Here is a 20,048-nt window from a genome sequence, read left to right as displayed (position 1 = left end):
AAACAAATTGTCAAGAATGTTGCGTATTGCGGTTTCTTATCATAACTCGAATGATTGATATCGCTCTAACATTTAAGATCTATTAAATACTGTCGAAATTCCGAAGATTTATCAGCACGTTAATTACGTGAAATATTTCAAATTCTTGCACCATCCATGCTGATTTCTAAAAACACTTGCCACTTTGTATTTGCTTATTTTTTTCGTTATTATTATTTTGTTGAAAACTATATTATCTTTTTCAGCTCTGCTTTAACGCTTCCGGTATTCTGAAGTTTTGTGCTTTTTGATAAGAATTTTTGAAAACAATGCTATATAATTTATATTCACAAAGAGTAACACAAACATTACAAACACCACTTTTTCAGCAAACATTTTTATCATCTTCGACTTCGTTATATATGAACGTGTATCTTTCACGCAGTTTCCGCGATAAATTTATTTCAATTATGGCGTTACAAATTAGCGATTAAAAAGCGATAAATTATCCGTCAATGCGTGCATATTTGAATAAGTCACTCAGCTGGGAACATTATGGATCGTAAAGATTACAGTCGTAATAAAAATCGGACTACAATTAAGGCGCTGTTATGAAATTCCATTATGCAACGACGTAATGCCACGATAATTGCATCGTGCGAAGGATGACTCTCGCGGAAGAATGACTCGCGAGGAACTCGCGCAAATTTGTATAACGCAACCAGAAAGAAATAGAAAAGTTTTATTTACGCTCTCTTCTCAGATCTCTCGGTGATTCCGATAAGTCGATTGTAAGTATCGCACAGCTATCGATAGAGAATTAATTGACGTCTTGACGCATCGTACATTCCAGCTTAGTAAAACAGCTGTGTCATGTAAACGTAATGATAATCATTATATCCATACTAATACAAAGAGATAAACGCGTCATTCCGCGTGCGGAACTCGTGTGCGGGGGAACTCGCCGATTTAATAATCATCCATCGTTCTTGCGTCGACGTTTGAGTCCGCGAAATCTTGTCGTCAATCTAGGACGCACGTGTCATAATCGCTCGCGTACCACGGTTGCAGATACGTGTAAATTTTAAATTACATCCTGGCCATTTTTAAGCGGTCAAAATCCAGATTACAGCTACACCTAATGCTCCGCCGGGACACGCTTTCACTCTGTGGGTGCCTGACGCAACTTTTTAACGAACGACGCGAGGCGAAAAGTTTGGCGAAGAGAAATGGTACAGACATAATAGACAGACGACTACCTGTCACGTTCCGGTGAAACCATAGACCTTTAGTTAGACTTTCGTTCCTAAATATAATATATTGTAAATAAATAAATAAATAAATAAATAAATAAATAAATATTTATGATACCTATTTGTACGACTCGGGACGACAAGGTTAAGCCCAAGATTTGAGGATCTGTTCGTCGGTGCTTCGCGTAAACTCGCCCGGCGGTTGCATCAACCAAGCGGACAAGCTTGTGCGTGTCAGTCACTTGAATGACTTAAGAATGCCGTACATAATGACACTGTGGCCTCTCTAACGTTTTTTTCCTGCTCTCCTGAGCTTGAAGCGAGGAAAAGAATTCCAGAGGCGGCGAGGGAGGGAGGAGGAGAGAAGAGCGATCGTTCTGTCCGTGGGTCTAATCAGCGCGTTTGCATTTTCATCTATGGTAATCTGCTATGCGAGCGGTCCGCATCGTGCTCCTGCAAGGTGTAAAGAGCACAACACAAATAAATCGTCGATCATCAACCGACTCGCGAGCCGATAAACACGAGAGGGCAGAGAGGAACATTAGCGTCTCCCCGCGGAAAATCATCGGCGATTACGCGCATTGCGTGATGCAGTTACGTAACGGAGTTGATTATTGTCTCACCTATCTTTACTCTCGATTGACACGAGGAAAGGTATTTTTGTAGCGCAAGTTTGTTAGTGTATTTGTCGCGAATTTTCGTTACCGAAGCGTTCGCAGCCGCACACACGGGAAATTTTGCTACCCTTAGGCGATAATACCCAATGACGCGTGTATGGGTGTGCGTGTTAGCCAGCGCAATTTTGTCCCTTTCTGAAAATATCTCTCACTGATGAAAATTCAAATATTCGATCTGATGCGATGTACGCTCACACGTTCACACGAACGCAATACTGAGTGTACCTTGATTTATCCCGTGCTGTCGTGCGTAATTACCCCAGTTATTTTTGGCTCATTTAACAGCATGCTCAAGATAAGACCGCCAGAGATAAATCTTCATTAAGACTTAAGGTCGATAACTCGCGGCAACGGCGGCGGTAGCAACGTGTTGCGGAAAGAGTGTGATAAAAGTGTTTGCGGACGTAAAACTGAAAGGGAAAATGACGTGTGAGAACGAGTTTTCAGATCGGACCACAGAGCGACAGCCAACGGCGGCTCATAACGAACGAGTTTTACGTCTACGGGCAGAGATAAGACGAGGCTGGACATTTATTATGAAAGACACTCTGGTGTGCGGCCAATCTGCTGTGTAAAGTACCAGAAACAACGCTTTTCTACCTGATACAGTAATGCTTAGCACAGATGGTTTTGGTACACACATTCTTAAATTTTGGCAGAAGTTTCACTCCAGTCTTGGTTTTATCTAATGGTTTAATTTTAATTAAAATTTAATTTCAGAGTATTCGCAGATATATTTAGTACATTAAAATCTTATTAAATTACATATTAAGAGTATAAATGATTATTTCACAAATTTATATTAGTGAAATTGTAGAAAAGAAGCGATTGGAAGCGATTGAAAAATTTTTAGTCTTTCTCCGCTGAAGAGGATTTGAAACAGCAACAAAACATTTATAACGAATATTGTACTACTATAAATTGATTGATTAAAACATATACGCCGACAACCGCGTTTTAGCTTATATTTGCCCATGCAATTTTGGTTAAATAGAATAAAACCTTTAATTCAGCTTATATCATTCTTCTTGCATCGATTTCGTATACGTTAAGCAAAAAAATGGATTCACTCGCTTGTTCGATGACTGCCGCACAGCTCCACGCGCCCAAGTGCATAATGCGGAGCGCACGACTCGAACTCGGCCGAGCACTTTCCCGGCCGGCTTTTGCGTCGGTCGCTTTCGCGATTGTCTTAACGAGGCGTTTATAAGCGTGCCGCAAACGGCATTTATTCGCATTTCGCGGAACTGATAGATCCTGAAGGGCTCTTTCCCTTTCTTGGCCGGTCGCACCGCGAATATCCGGTTGCCTTGAACAATTTTAATCTTGATAGCTTAAACTTTCATCGAAGTTGCCTCAAGAGTCAATCTATTGTAACGTCATTTAGTTCGGGGAACGAATCTTTTATATATAAAGAACACTGGAGGAATGAGAAAGGAGGATTCTTCGTCGATATTTCTTTCGATCACAACGCGCCTGTCTTTCTCTCTCTCTTTCTCACTGGAAAACACAGAAGATGAATTTATTTACTGAGATGACGCAATGGATGCTTCGTATGCAGCATCCGTCCCACGATCTCCGTTATTACCCGTTGAAATGTGATGAATGATGTTCGGGTGAAATCAGATAAGCGATGGGTACATTCAGCATTTCTGGAAAACTGAAAATATCCGTCTACGCGCGAGATTCGCCAGCATCCGATCTGCCGATGGACGATCCTACGTCGACGCACCAATGGCATCCTGTGGCCAATTATGCGCAACAATTATCGCCTGTTTACTCGAACGCACATTGGCTTTCGCGATTATTTCTCCTGTTTTTTGCTCGCAAACATCGAACGATAAGACGTTGCATAATGTATCGCCTCGTGGCGAATCTGGCGCCGAGAAACGCTCGCGCAGATGATTCACTTAAATTACCGCGTAATACCGAGGAATCAATTAAGCGCAATTATACTGTACTTGGTAAGTGTAGCAGAGCTGAAATTTCCATTTTATGTAGACAGCTACGAGCGATGACACAGTGCAAAATAAATTTCCGAGAGTGATGATTGTAAAATCTGACGTGTAAATTACAGCGACCGACTTAATACCCAAGAATGTAATCAGAATCGCTATTTTAAACGCGATCAAAATTAAGATATTTATCTAGTATATTCCAGAATGAGAAATCAGTCGAGAAAAACATGCTCAGTCGCTAAATAATTCGAATTGCATGCACGAACGTTCTTGCATGCTGCTTGACTTTGAGTATCAAGGCAAGACAGGCGATCAATTTGTTTGATTCGTTCGACAAAATCGACATTGTAGCAAAGAAAAAGATATTAATGATCCGATCAGATCGATTTTTATTAACAATTAATAACAACTGCTGTTTATCAATGATGGTTATTTGTAACGCACACGTGCTTACGATCTTCATCCACGTGCATGTGCAATTTTACCGAACCGTCATCGTACATTACAGATAAATAAAGAGGATGATAAGAGATTTTTTTTCATAATCACGAAGAGTGAAGTCGCGTGTCATCGAGATCAATGCGCTTGTGGATTGCCACGGAACGCGACGAGGTTGCGAAAAGGGAAAAAGCCTGTCCGTGAGCTCATGAGTCTCACAAGACGTTTGCGCTAGTGATAAATTACAGTCGATGTGTCTTGATCATTCGTCCACTTTTTTGTCGTGGCAATCGTTTCTCTGATTATGAACGTATATACGGACACTAATCGTGCTAGCCGTCCGGTTAGTTACGAAATAAATTGGATATATAGAATAATGGGACACGTAATCGCAGATTCGTTTTAGAGACAATCGATTTAGAAGACAATCGACGAAACCACTGTTTTCGTTTTTGAGAATAATGAAAGCTCGGGGGACACGGAGGGGTCATCCTGTATTGAGAGAACACCCTGTATTAAACCATGAACGCGGAACCGATTGATGTATCAACACGTTGATTGCCTCATCCTCGCGCTCGGCCTTGCGACGAAAAAAAGTAGCGGATAACTGTATTTCAAGTTTCCTGCGATTCGCTGGAAGATACCGCTACAGCATATCGCAAATCTTGATTAGCTAAACCGTAGAAAGTGGATATTTTAGAACTACGTTTTTTATTGTTTCGCTTCGAGTCGATACTCGACATTATTCTGTAGTCATTATATAACATTTTTTATAATATTTTATAATAAAGTTAATAAAGCTAAGTTAGAGTCTCAAGGAGTTCCCTTCAGACTCTAATTAAGCTCTAATTAAGCGGCGGTAAGTCAAATAAAACTTGAAAGTAGAATTAAAATAAAGCTGCTACAAAATGAGATAGGCGTAAATCAACCACCATCCACCATGTGCATCTCGACCATCTTATAATAATTCAAACACAGACGACTGAAACTAGAATAGACTGAAATTAGAATAAAAAAGCAAATTAGAGATTAGAAAACCGATGTATCGTTAGCCACGCATAATTAGCGGCAAGTGAGTTTCGTCGTGGGTGATTTTCTCATTACCTCCGGGTGGTCGGCGGATAATCGCGATACCGTGAGCAAATTAAAGCTTGTTCCACGCAAAACGACATGCATGCGAACTACTTGCGGACTCGTCGCGACATGAATAATTCTGCCATCGTGGTCGGTTCGGTTCAGTTGCCGCCGATTTATTATCCCGATAATGTTGCGCGGCAAGTCGATCGTGGGTGCGAGATATCCGATCATATCCCGACTTCCTCCTCCGCCAGATACGCACCGTCAATAACGGCAATAAGGAAGGAATATCGCGGCCGTGCGACTACCTTCATTCGTGCGAGGCCTTCTTGCGGCGCGTTAACCCGAGCTCGTAGGGTTTATTCTCGCGCTGCACAACAAGGTTCTGGGATCGACAAAATTTCAAAATAAAATATAACGAATAAGAAAGAAAATAAGTGTCATGCAGATCTGCAGTATATAAACTCTGCGATATGCTATAATGAAGTGCGCTTGATCTGATAAAACTGATGCTGCACGTATAAAAGTATAAAAAAATTACAATGTAAAGAAATATAAAGATTAAATGAAGAACTGATGTAAAAAGTGCTACAAGCGTCGGAATTTCAAAATCTCAGGCAACTTTTTCAAATAGAAAAGATTTAATTATCAATGAAAATTACAAGAATGTTCTTAATTACAAATTTCTTTTTTTTTGTCTCGTGTGTCACCATGTATCTAAAATTTTTACAATATTGTTGCCTTTGATATAACTTCCATTGAAAATTGCTCTCTCTTCCTCTGAAAAGAAGGAAGGAAATTATTCTCATTCGACAGCTTCTTTTATATTGAATACTCTCTTCAATCGCAACTATATGTCCATAATACAATCCAAAATCACTATTTTGTATCGGAATCTTGCTGCGTGCTCACCTTGCTTGAGATCATGAAGAACGAGAGAGCGATGCACGAGACTGTAAAAGAATCTGTAAAAGCGCAAGGGAAAAAGAATTTCCTCAGTGCAACAGGCCGAGTTAAGTCCCAATTCAGATTCCCAGGTGCTTCCCTCGCAGCGTGCCGCTTCTTTCACTTTTTCTCGATATTGTTTTCCCGCCCTTTCTCGCACCGGTCCACCGGCGTTGTCGCTCTTGAGATATTCACGCAGCGACCTCGTGAACTTGGAGCCCCAGGGCTTCCGGTCGCATAATTGTGTTGGCGTGCATTTTCTCACTCCGCGCTAATCGTCGTTTCGAGTCACTCACTGCAATCTCGTCCACTCGGATCGCATCGTTTCGGAGAGAAAAGTCACGTAATCAGGCGCACGTTTCGGCGATGGTTCTCGCTTCTCGGCTCGCCGCGCGCGAGAATATTCCTCGAATTGTTCTCCACCATGGAGGAAAATTGCGCGATCGACCACCCGCGTCGGCACTCGTTCTCCATCCTTTCTGATGCTATTCTCCTCCGCATCGAATGATTCGACTGAGTGCCTTGATTCCTGCGTCCGTCAGGATATCGGGAATTTGTTAGAATTCAATATAGTCGCGGCATCGATCTCTATATGCTGCTTTTTTTGACAATATTTTTGATAAATATTAAAAATTCACGATCGCATTCAGGATGACGTCATCGCGCCTGTTCCGGATATCTTTCGACGGTAGCTCGTCGAGTCGTTCGCATAGGAAGGAACCTTCGCATCGGGGACCGCGCACGGCTCCGAGCTCTCTGATGGATTGTAATGTCCGGTATCCGTGCCAGTCGGCGGTCGGTCGGGCCGATTTTCTCACGCCCACGAAGCCCACGCTCGCGGTCGCACAAACAACCGGATCGCGTTGCGCGAAGAGAATTCAGTTCGCCAAAAATCAAGATGTGCAAGCGGCCAAACGTAACGCGAATATCCTCGCGCACTCCCGTCCGTTCTGTAATGTTTCGTGAATTTCTCCGTTCACGTGCAATCTGCAGCCTAGCTTAGTCTTTCTACGAAAGGTAGTGGTACGAAAAAAAGAAATCGTAAAAAGGGATTTCAGCAATCCTACGTCCAAAAATCGTCACGCGAACTCGAAATTTGCGATTGCGCCGGTGCTCGGGGCCTCCGCACTTCCGCTTTTTCGTCTTTTCGAAATTTCAACAACGCGGATCCCGGAAAGTAGTAGCCACGTCAATCACTCCGAGATACACGATGCATCATCGACCGTGTGAGAGTTCCCACGACTGTCCGGGTATCCAAAGGTCCTTCCTCGCACAAACGTATCATGCGAAAATTCCCGAAGACGCGTAGTCTTCGATGGTTCCGCGAACTTCGATCACTTCGCTGATCACGGCGCGATGCGTTTCCAGGAATTCGAGTGCCTAGGAAAGTCTCTTCAGCTTCTTTGACGCCATACGGCTATTTAATACAACGATAAATACATGAAATACGTGACCCGAATGGCGAGCGAACGTGATGAACGCGTTCGATCTGTTCGATCTGTTTCGATCGTCGATCTCGCGAAAGCGAGCGGTCCAAGCGGATCCGAAGGGGATACTCGGCGACCGCGACGAGCACTGACACGGCCTCATCCGTTGTCATGTAGGGTCCTGGCGTCGGGGAGTACACGGGCTTAGGTCGCAGACCCTCCTCCTCCCGTCTATGCCCCTGCGTAGGTACTGGGCACTTAACACAGTTAAATGGCGGACCCTCCTGCTGATGTGTGCTGGGCGACGTGACAGGGACGTTACACGCTCCGCAAGCTCAGCTTCCGCGAATCATTTTCGCGCCAGACAGTTGACCTGGACCCGCAGATGCGAAATCGCGGGTCGTAGAGGAGCGTATCGATATTTCAGCGTGCAGATATTTTAGGAAGAAGGCTTGTTTATTTGACCGCAGAAAGAGAGAAAAATAAAAAGAGAAAGAGGGTAGCTCAAGAAGATTGAATTTCAGCGAGTTGAATGTGCGAGGATGTAAATACGCCAGATGTGCCGTGACGTGGATGCATCAGTGAATGAGCACACGTCAACGAGTGACTGCTAAATCTGTGCTTATCTCTATGGTAGTATTAAGCTTGATAAGATTATATCCTTTTAAAAGAGCATGCATCATATTATATTTCAGAGGTATCATATTTCTTAAATATTATTAAATTTTCTTATTGTCTCTCTCTCTTTCTTTAAAAATAGATAATTGTCTCTCGATTATGCTATCGGTTTTATCCTACTATCGTTTTATTATTAATTTTAATTGGCTTTAATAATTTCGAAATCATTAATAAAAGCTCTTCTGATACGTTTTCTTTGAACACTTATCGGGGTTTTTCCTTAGCATTACGTGGCAATGTGCAAAAAAGTAAACTGAAGCGAACGCAACATCGATTAAAATCGATCGGAACAAGGGACTTTACATCATACACGTAGTGACGTATCATCGTCAATCAGCTACAAGCAACATTCTTGACGAAGGAAAATCCGTCGCGACGTTCGCAATTCGACCTCCCGTTAAATTCCGCGATTGATGGTATTCTCTCGCACGCATGTCTCCTCTCATAAAAGACGCCGTGAGCCGCATCGAGGGGAATCATCGTGAACCGCGCGTTCGTGGTCAAGGAATCTGGATCGAAGGGGTCCAACCTTGTAACATGAGGGAGCGGATGCTGCAGCACTGGTGAGCGGCCGTTGAACAGCATCGGCAGGAAACTATCATACGGCAAGTGACTCATGCGTACACATTATAGACGATGATCTCGCAAGTCGGAAGACGCGCGCGCCAGGGAGAGACGGAGAGGCGGCGAGAAAATCGAGCGGGATACAAGCAATTCATTCATCAATGGTTTATCCCGAAGGGAATGCTTGCGAGCTCGGATTCAGCGTGCTTCTAGGAAACAGGAAGATACATCAGCCAGATGCCCGCTCTCCGGCCGGCCGGATTAAGCGTTTCTGCGTGAGACTGCGTGCGGCCCCATCGCGATTCCTCGCGTTCGATTAACTCGTCGCTCGCGTTCGGAGGAAATCACCGCCGCGACGTGCACGTTCCTACGAATTAATCGATAAATGACCTCAGCATGGACCAGCAGCTAATTAACAAAAATCAAATTAAACATTTTTCTTTGATCATACCTTTCGCGTCTGGCGGCGAAGATAGATGATGGCGAATGCCGAGAAAAGCTAGCTCGCTTCTACGAACGTAGGAGGAACAATTTCATGAGGAGGACGGGAAAGGGGATAGAAATCGAGAGGGGGATCGAGAGAGCGGTTCCTCGCGGAACTATCTCGCCGTTATTTTTTCGTCGGCGTTGCGAAACCTCGCGAGTATGCTTTGAGCGTTGTCCGACGCGGCCGCGCCGTTGTAGTCGGCACGGCGGCGGCGGTCTCTTCCTCCAGGCTACGCTTTTGCCGTGCCGTGGAGAAGGCGGTACCGATACACACGCCATACGCTTGCGAACGGAGCGGATGCGCGCATGTCGTATGTATGTACATACGAGGGCAGAGATGCCGAAGGTAGCGACGGCGGCGAAGAAGGAGAGCGAGAGAGAGAATTTCCTTTTGCAGCCTATGCGGCGGCGGGTAGGACGCTATAAATAACCCGACAGCCTCCCTGAGAACGGAAAGTAGCTCGCCTTCGAGTTCCGTAACGAATTCCCGGGATTGCTTTCTGGATCAGTGGCTGCCCGCTCTCGACCGCGCGGATTAATGAATTGCCGGAGACACACAAGCCCAAATCGCGGACACCTCCCTTCCAGTGGATGAAATATCGCCGTGATACGGGAAAGACCGAGCTAAAATGATGTCGGAAAGAATGATCGGAAACATGCGTACATGACAGATAACGCGGCGCGTACTTGGTACTTTGACTATCACGTCATACGCGTGTGCAGGTAGTACTTGTACTTCACTGGAAGTTACGACGATGGTTTAATCTTCCGCTTAATTTGCAGTCGCATTCGACTTGGCATTGATTTGTCACGCGAATAATAAGGATTGAACGAGAGGAAAGTCCTTAAAATTCTCATGTGGATGTAGTAGTACACAAATGCAGATGTGATTTATAGGCAGTTTCTGCAACAGCTAGGGTATTAATATGATGGATATGAAATCAGTTTTTTCTTGGATTAAAGCATTCAGCCAATTAACATTACGAATGTGTATGCGATATATATTCTATGCAAAAAAAACATTTGAATTTATTCAGATAATTGGAAGGACAGATCAAACACATTTTTTATGCTTGCAACGCATGTGTTCAAATAAATTAAATTAATTGACAGTACTTCCACAATGTCGTAACTCGAATGTTACATAAAGTATTCAATTTCTCCTGTCACTGGTTGCATGACTATCGCCCGGAATAAGAATGAACGAATCGATGCTTGTGACCCTCCTATCTCGTTGAATCTCGTTTTATGTATCGATAGAAACGTCGAAAGTCGCGGGACACGAGCGGGAAGACGTAGTGCGCGCGACGAACACCTGCGCGTGGGAGCGTGCCTCGAAACTATCTTTCCACCGAGATCAGCAGTACTCGGAAGAGAATTATCTGCCCGGTGTAATTTGAAGACAGTGAGAGAGTCCGAGGCGTGTGTCCGTGTTCGAGCGAACACGAGCGGAGAGCAGCGCAAGCGCGAAGACGAAAGAATCGTCCGTTGACATCGTAGATCTCGAGATCACGTCGTGATAATTATAATCGCGATGTTACGTCGATTCGATAATGCTTCACATTCGTGGATTCATTAGATGCAATCTCGTGACTATTGCAGAAAGTTATTAATTAAAATCGTTTAGATTTATTTGACCAAAATAAGCTTCCTATTTGCCGAGCAATTTCTTAATTTAAGGTTGTGATTTGTTACATAATTAATTTATTAGCTGTTGGTTGAATCTACATTTTTTTTCTTATTTATTTATCGTTACTAAAATAATTGTACTTTAAAAAGTTAAAGATGAATTGGCTGTGCGGTAGAAATAAATTCACTTCGTTATCTCTTTTTCCCGCAAATTCCGCGATCATTATCATTACCGAGTGGCGCGCAATATACGGCAATTTTTCATGCAACAGTAGAGCACGCCATTACGATGTCGGAATGCTTTCGCACCGATAAGATCTTTATTGTTGAGTGGCCGATGCGTCTCTCGCGTAAGTTTTCCCCGCGATCGAGAATCACACCATGGTTTGACGTTGGTGACACTTATGTGTCGCGCATATGATTGATATGTTACGACTTATATTCGCATGTCGATAATGACTGATGGAGAAATAACCGCTCTCCGCGTAAATTATCATTCTGCCTTCCAACTGACATTTTCGTGATACACATTTTCTACAAGCGCGAACGTTAAACGTCACTTATCGCCAATTCGATTGATATCTGGAGTGATATTTATCATTTTTTCATAAATGACCGCATGTGAATATGCTAATTTATGTGAATGTTATTTGATACATTTATCTAATTCGCGATATCTGCGCGTTTCTCAAAATTGCTCTCTTGCATTCGTTGCATTTAGATTGCGATGAGTGGTCAACATCAACGATCTTGTTAAAAAAAGATACATGTCCCTGAAGAGTTGGAACGTAATAGAGTAATTAATAGAGTAATTACTCGATACGATTTTTCGGAGATGTATGGATCGAGTAGCGCGTCCAAAAAAGTTAAACGCACGTGCTGGGCGTTACGCGCTTTCTTGCCACTCGAATTACGGACGAAACTCGATCTCCTATTCGTTGAAGCCGCTGACAGCGAGTCAAGATCACGCCGGAATGACGTTGTAATAACGGGGGACGGACACGTTTTGCGGCTATAAACTGCATATGGCGAAATCAAGATCGGGTGCTACCGACACATTGCGTGCATGCGATGCGATGCGCACGTGTAACTGCAGAACGCACGGTAATTATCGGCAAATTGTCAGATTGTTTGAATACTCGAACCACGAATGTTCCATACGCGAATTATGTATTTAATGCGAATAAACAGTCGGGCGTTCCGGACCTTTAATCAAGTGTGACGAGAAATGTCTCCTAGTATAGCAAACGGGAGAGCAAATATTGGGGAGAGAATAAAAACGTAGAACGCTACGCACTCACACAGATATATCCTTGAAAATCTAGAATTCAAATAATAAACGAAATATTTTGATGTGGAGATTTAGCAGCACAAATTAAGCGCAATATGATATAATATGATCTATTATTCTGCAATAATATTATAATTCCAGTATAAAATGTTACATCACTCAAATTGTCTCATTACGGTCGATCCAGTTTCGTTACACAGGCGAATAATTGCATCCCAATTTACGTGGCTGTTAGCCGCGTTTAGCGGATTGACTGCGGTGCACGAGCGCTCGTTCCGCTCGATAAAATACGGACATTTAATTCGAACGTTCTTGCCTACATTGAACTTCGCCGCCGCGTGACGGATCGAAACGCGCCAGCGTACGGCGCTTGCTTTCGCAAGCGAGCGAAATGCCATACTATAAAGCGCAGATAACGTAATAACGTGGTCAACAGCCGCGAGCGGCAAAATCGCGAGCGCCCGCCGCATTTTTGCCGAGCCGCGACAGAAACGTAAACGCGGGCGACGGTACGGTCGCGTACGCGCCTTGCGAAACGCCCAAGTCAAGTCGCTTTGACATTTCCCGCGAAATGAAACGGCCTGGCGAACGCGCTCCTCATCAATGTATCTACGCAGCATCAACGTGAGAGCCACGTGGAGCCGAGAAAAAGTCGAGGTCGAGGTTCGATTCCAGAATCGATCGTTCGGGCGATTGCTCTCATCTCTGAGTGGCCTGAATCCCTCACGATTTATTTCCACTTTTCGGTAGGCCAAATTTGCGATTGCACCTACACACATGTACGCGCACCAGCTGATTGAAACCGATGATGCACATCGGCGATCGATTCGGTTGGCCGATCGGTGGATCGAGCCCTCCGCCGTCATCGATGCAACGCCGATACAATACCGTCAACGACGCCGGGCGCAATGACGTCGCGTGACGAGGTCAATCCATCCGTCTCGTATCGGCGACCGTCGCCGCGAAGTCAAAGTCCGTGGTCTCGTGTTATCGTGCTACACGCGAGCACGCGCGATTCATTCAGAACTCCGCAGCATTATGCAGCGTGTGCATCAGGCGAGATACGTACGTGCCGCAAAAGCGACGCGTATGTACACCTCATCTTACACCTTACATCGTAGCCCCATCCTCATTCTTTGAATGATCTTTGAATAATTTATTTCAATTTATTCTTTGAATAATTAGACGCTAACTCAATCGAGTTAGCTTTATCAGCGTGCATTCCGTTCTGCCAGTTTCCCGTAGGGAAAGTTTAATCACGTAATTATTTCCACATAATGCTAATTAAATAATAATTAAAGAATTCAATATATTACTTTAACATCCTGTATCTTGCAAGAAGGCTAAAGCGTGTTTCGTATATTCGACTTTTCACGGCGTTCGCAAAATGGAGAACATGAATAGGCTTCCTTGAATTGTACTTTTCCGCAAGCGACTTTTGTCGCGCGCTCGCCGACAATATTCAAAGAGCAGATTGCGTCGAACTGACGGCAATTTTTCCTCAGCAGTTGAGTTAAACAATGCGACAAAATCAAGACCAGGGTCTCGCGCGCGGGCGAGAGAACTCGAGCGGGCGGCGTGCCCGTAGCCTTTCACCGGATTCCTCGTGATATCATTCTTGCACGACCGTGCCAAGAAGCAATTGAGGCGAATTAAAGGGACAATTAGGCGTGCCGGGAGCCTCGGGCAGACAGCTGGACGCACCGAGAGAGACTTCTCGACCGACATCGGCGCCCACATAAATTTTTACGCGCGAGATAAACTCCGCGACAATCTCCGGACCTGTCCTAATCGTCGGTCGAACGAAAATATTAATGATGTTGAAAATGTTGAATCAGACTAGGGAATGCCACTTTCCCTATATCAATTGACTTCCCTAATTTTCCGATAATGTTTTGACATTAAAAATGTAAAAGTCGATAAATATAAACCTGTCTTATCTAATAAAATTATCTCTAAATTGTGAGCATAAAGTTGAGTTGATCGAGCAACGATTTTTAGATTCGTTGATTATAGAGTGAGAACGGAAGTTCGTTGATCCCTTGCTGCATACGCCCATGCCGCGCGACGCGCTCACGCCGGGTGTGAAGACGATCGCGCGATCCTCTCGCCCGTCGACGCGATCTCGTTTCGTTGGCTACGTCATCCTGCGACGAGCGAGCGACAATGGAATCGCGCAATTTCATTTTCCCCTTGCTGCTAGTTTGCGATGCGTTACTTTGCGGTTCGCTTAAATCGCGGTCGAGCAATTCCGCGGCATGCTTGTGTTAAGCGATTCTCCGAAAGCTGCCGTAAATACGCACTCCTCTTTAAGGTCCAGAAATGATAAAGCGCGAGAACAAGGATACGAGAGGCTAGGAATAAGCATAAGAAGCTAATCGGTAAAAAAAGCAGACTTTCGCGATCGTTGCAATTTAGTTTTTATTTGGTTTATTTTCGATATGCTCATATTTTCTTATTATTATTACTTTATCACGCATTATTAATGTTACATTTTACTTTGTATTTTTTATATTGTCTTTTCGATAGTTTTTTGAATTCTTACGCAATCTTCAACCATGGATACTACGCTACGATAAAATCACTAAGAGCGATGTTCCTCACGATCGAGATTGAGCTATGAATTGACACCATTTACTTGAGAGAGATTTCGTATCTCTGATAAGGATGTCGAAAGTTCTGATGCAAAGCGCGACGTGTGTACATCAGGCACCTCGTGCGTATTGTGTAAACTACGACGTGAGTGAATGGCAAATATTTCTCTACGATATGTCGTAGCTCCACATATTCATACGTGTGATTATATTCTTTACGTGTCATTAAGAAAAATGCTAAGTGGCAATGCGAGCCTGTAAGTAGCGTTAAAGAATTCATTCGAGAAATTAAGATTTATAAAAGTATTAATGCATATAAAACTGATTAATTTATTTACATTTATTAATCAAACTTTTCTTTATATTGTCTTTATATCTTTCAGCTTTACTCACAAGTACTTATTTCTCAAATATCTAGATTATAATATATATAATATCAGATTCCGAAGTATTTTCTTACATCAGAAAAAGAATGCGATTTATCACTGTTCTGCGTAATCGTTCACGTATCGTAATGTCGTACGCACGACGTAATATCGCAATGACATAACGAGGCGCGTCGGGAAAAGCATATAAAAGTCACGCGAGTCAACGATTGCACACGATTATTATTATCGGCTCTTCGTGATTCAGTTTCCATTGACACTACGCGCGACTCAACGGTTTCGTAATGTTTTGCTGTTAACGCTGGTTGTCGCCGCGCTTGCTGGAAAGTGCGCTCCAACAAACGCAATTCATTAATAAAGCCAGTGCTGACGTACGAGCATACGCGCGTAACAGCTTTTTTATTCATAACGAATACGACAAGTTATAGCTGTGTGCTGTTAAGTAATGCACGCGCGAGCAGTTGCCCTCCGAGCGTAATACGCATATTGTACCGCATGTGACCTGAATCGTTTCTACAAACGTTTATTTTGTATTAAACCAATGACGCCATGTGATCATCCAGTAAAACCTTTTAATTAACATAGCAAAACAGTTGAATTACAATTATATCAAAAGAATTAATCCAAATAATTAAATACTTATCTTCTTGATGACGAGTTTATTGTTTCTTATTTTAAGTATGTTTGCAGAATATTCAATTTTCTAATTAGATTCAGTAATTTATAGTCTACGCAAAAAAGTATGTTTGAATATTGCCATAATACAGAAAGCAATCGTGCAGGTATAAATTTGAATTCTATAACACAATACTGTTATAAATACTGATTTTTTATGCCTGGCAGAGAAACTGTTTCGATTATGCAACTATCCGAGCGTATTGGATTTCTAATATTAGAAGTGGAAAAGTGGAATAATTTACGCAGCTTTGTACGAGTTCATTAAAACTTTAAAATCGAGGCATTTCAATTACTCGAAACTTTAAGTAATGCTATGCTATCATTTGATATCATTTTCTAAAAATTCTACTCTTATGTTATGTCTTGAGATAGATACTAACACACAGGCGCACCAATAAATGTGATCATTGAATTTGTTCCTCCAGTTTTCTCTTCACATATACATAGTAATTTTATTGCAGAAAAGAGAATTTAATTAAATTATAAAATAACTGTAATTACTATTTCAGGTACAGACATATATATAATATCATCTAAAATGTCACATTTTGCTTCAAAAAATAAAAATTCTAGTAAAATATTTTTCGCATTTCCAAACTCTCTTGACTTTTTCTAATGATAGAAAGTAATACTCTTATATGCCACATAAAGAATTAGATTTGTCTGATATTCTCGATCATTCACTGATGCGTGAATATATGTAATAAAACAGGCAAGTCCTGCGAGGCAACGTACCGTGTTCGATCCTTCCAGCAAATGCTTGATCTTTCGATGGCTGCGCAAAAATCGTTTCTCGTTCACGTCTCTCGATCGTGTCCGGCGTCCTTCTGATCCATGCGTCGCGGCGCTCCGCGTCTAATATACACTCTACGGGGTGTCCACGACGTCTGGTGCCCCTGTCTTCGCCCCCGCGTGATTCTCGTCAACGACGGTGTTATCGGCGCCCTCTTGCCGCACAGCTCACGTTATTCCGTTTTCCATGGCTATCGCAGTCGTCTCCGCTGCCACCGCCACACCGCGAAGATGCCCCAATTGTGCGATCCGAACAGAAATAGAGCTTGCAATCTTCCGAGTAATGAGTAGCTGCCGTCTACATCTTACGTCGTCCTCGTCATCGAGGAAAAGCCTCTTGATCTCCTTGCACCCTCGTCACGGCGCCTCCAGCGTTCCTCCTCGAGGACATGCGTCTTTCGTCTCGTCCTTTTCTATTTGCTTAATTCGTCCGTGATGATCTCATAATGCTGCAGCGTGATGTGGGTGTATGCGCGACCAAGGCGGATGATCAGTGGCAATTTTAGGTCGCACGTGGAAACCGAGCGATGCCACGGTAAAATTATCCACGTCCACGTGTCGACACACCGCGGATCGACGCTTATGTATAGACATCCACGTCTTATGATTGACGCCAGTTTTTTATGAGCGAAACTCAGCCATGTAAACGACAACCAAGGAGTTGGAATGAATCGCTTGAAAATCATCGCAAGTGTAATTGTAGTACCTACTATGCGCATTTCCGGCTGTTTAAGAGTGTAGCCTCGTTTACAGCATTTCCTACTGGATCTGAGCTCTTGAAATAGATCTTTTACATCGAAAAGTTTCGTGAGTATTCTCGACATTTATTGCCACAGATTGTGATTTTAATTTTGAATTAATTTAATCCGGACGAGTGATGTAATTGGAACCATATACTTTAGTTGATACTTTTGATATTGGTGCTTGTGATGCTGCGTCGTGCCTGTCCTGTAATTAAGATTCTATACCAGGTGCGTGATGTGAGCACCAAGTTCACGGATTCGATATAAATTGTAATTGGGCGTGCGTCCCTTCAAATCTGGCGAATCAGTTTTATTCAGTCTTCGCTGCATCATGCTGTCATTATATCCATTTTTCTAAGAACGTACGTGTGGAATGAATAGGTTCGAGTGTCTTGAGCTCTGTTCATTTGAAATTTACTGAGTTGCCAATAATCGAGACTGATGAACACCACGTATCACAAATCAAAAGGAACGTGGAGTCGTACGATCTCGAGGATGTATCTTTACATGCGCCTTTACGTGTTCCATTGCAAATTTGTTTGAGAACGTCTGACGCGAGCCTGCTTTCGCAGACGATAAGAGCCACTCATGCGAACGCAGGTTGCGAGAATCGCCTGTTCCGTGTTTCCCCACAATTTTGTTCTGACGTCATAATAAGATGACTAACGTAGGCGTCGACAGCCGACCCTTAAGGAACGCGGATTTACATAAGCCAATCTTGATCACGCGATTGGCAAAAAGCCTCGAGTGATCGATAGCGAAAAAGATGCGCTCGTCTTTCTGACTAATCGCATGACGTAGGATATTTTCGCACTGATCGAAGTGTACTATAATCTTCATAAAAACCTCTCTGAGTTGCAATTTCCAAAGTTTCCGTCGCGCATGCGGCAACATGTTCTTGGTATTAGATAGATAAGTATATATCTCTGTGTACACGCATGTTTGCTGTGCTTATTAATACGTAATGCCACACGAGCTCTCGTTAATTCGGTTTAATCGAGACGAGAAAATAGAAATTCCTCGGAATTAGTTTACGGAATTACTCGTTTGGTAAGTGCAGGAATAACTGGCGCTTGCGTGGCATGGTACGTAATACCATCTAGTCATTTTTCTTGGAGCGGCAGTGATTCCGGGTGAATTTCACTTGGGGATCAAAGTCTAGGACGTATATACGAAGCTGGAAACGCTGGAATTAAAATAAAAGAACATTCGCAAGATTTAATCGATACATTGAAGAATAATTTGCAATTTATACCCAAAATTTGTCTAGCAAACATTGAAAATAATACATACATTAAGAATAAACAATAAAAAAATACCACTTTTTACTTTAAATATCTTAATTATACGTACATTCCCTCAAACAATGCAAATAGCAAAAATATGCAGAATGCAATCTACACGATAGTTATAACACGACAGTTGACTCAAGGCGATTTTTTCACGATTATAACATTTAAAATTAAATCAGATCATTCTCTTTTCCACATTTACCTTTCTGTCATCTTCGCTATAAATCAGTAGTAACCTGGACAGTGCAGTTTCGCCTAAAATCGTCATGCATAGTCGCATCGGTCACAGTGAAATCGCGCGACGACGAGTTCTTCGAGACCGAGACTCCTCCGAAGTGGTGTGCGATTCAGCCCGCGTGTTGCATGAATTCATCGCACGGAAAGCCTTTCCAATTCTTGGCGTGTTTCTATACCGGCGGCATGTGCCGCGTCTCGGCCCGGCAGCTCCCGGGTACACACTCTGCAAGCAGTTGGAGAACTTCTGAGTGTTACAGCAGTCGACGTGCGTTCGCCGCGATTTGATCGCTCGCGATCGCTCATGTGTAACCGGAAGAAATTTTTCCTAGTTTCGTTTTTTATTCGCCGTGTAATTAAACGCGGAAACGGAAATTGAGTCAGTTTTTCCTTCGATATCCCTTAGAAGCTAATGAAAGCATCATTCTTTACCGAGACGCGCGTTATCTTCAGTGCGAAAATCATCATTTGCATTGTCTTTGCATCTCCCCTCCATTACAGTAAAAAATCTTCCCCCCTGTACGCTTTGAGAGGGGCTCGGCCGTTGAATCAGAGGTCAGAATTGGGAGCATTAATTTTGTCCGAGCAAAGAACCGCCAATGCACACATGCTCGCACATACGTGGTACATTCCACTCGATGAAATTACTCGGTGGCTATATATAGATCGCTCTCGTGACCATTCCTCTATATATCTTATTATGGTAAATGAAAGTCCTCGCGCGCTGCTGTTTTACACCGGAACGAACGGCTCTGCCATATGGGAAGCTTTTAGAAACCCGTGCGCGACGATGTCGTGCGTTTTACGCGTGTCCAAGGGATTCCTTCTAATTCCCCATTCACTCGCCGAGATGCACGCACCGCGTGCCTACGTGCGCGCACGCACGCACAATAAATTCGATGAACGCGCGGCCGAAGTTAAAATTCC

General features: G+C 43.2%; 2 protein-coding genes across 5 annotated transcripts in view; one reads left to right on the top strand and one right to left on the bottom strand.

Annotated features, from left to right (window-relative positions):
- Window positions 1–17,032, bottom strand: part of LOC105277691 (ion transport peptide-like) — a 49,475-nt gene extending 32,443 nt beyond the window's left edge. The window contains exon 1 of one of the 3 annotated variants that reach the window (XM_011336257.3): window positions 16,796–17,032. The gene's annotated coding sequence lies outside the window, so the exon portion shown is untranslated. Of the gene's footprint in view, window positions 1–1,350; window positions 1,684–16,795 lie in introns of those variants that run through there. The other 2 variants (XM_011336261.3, XM_011336260.3) reach the window with 2 other exon arrangements.
- The window catches only part of LOC105277690 (peroxisomal leader peptide-processing protease), a 66,849-nt gene that overhangs the window by 33,194 nt on the left and 13,607 nt on the right, over window positions 1–20,048 (top strand). The window lies entirely within an intron of this gene.

The sequence above is a fragment of the Ooceraea biroi genome, chromosome 7 (genome assembly GCF_003672135.1).
Source record: "Ooceraea biroi isolate clonal line C1 chromosome 7, Obir_v5.4, whole genome shotgun sequence".
Lineage (NCBI taxonomy): Eukaryota > Metazoa > Arthropoda > Insecta > Hymenoptera > Formicidae > Ooceraea > Ooceraea biroi.
The sequence above is the reverse complement of the archived record's forward strand: the minus strand, read 5'-3'. Positions and strand labels throughout refer to the sequence as shown.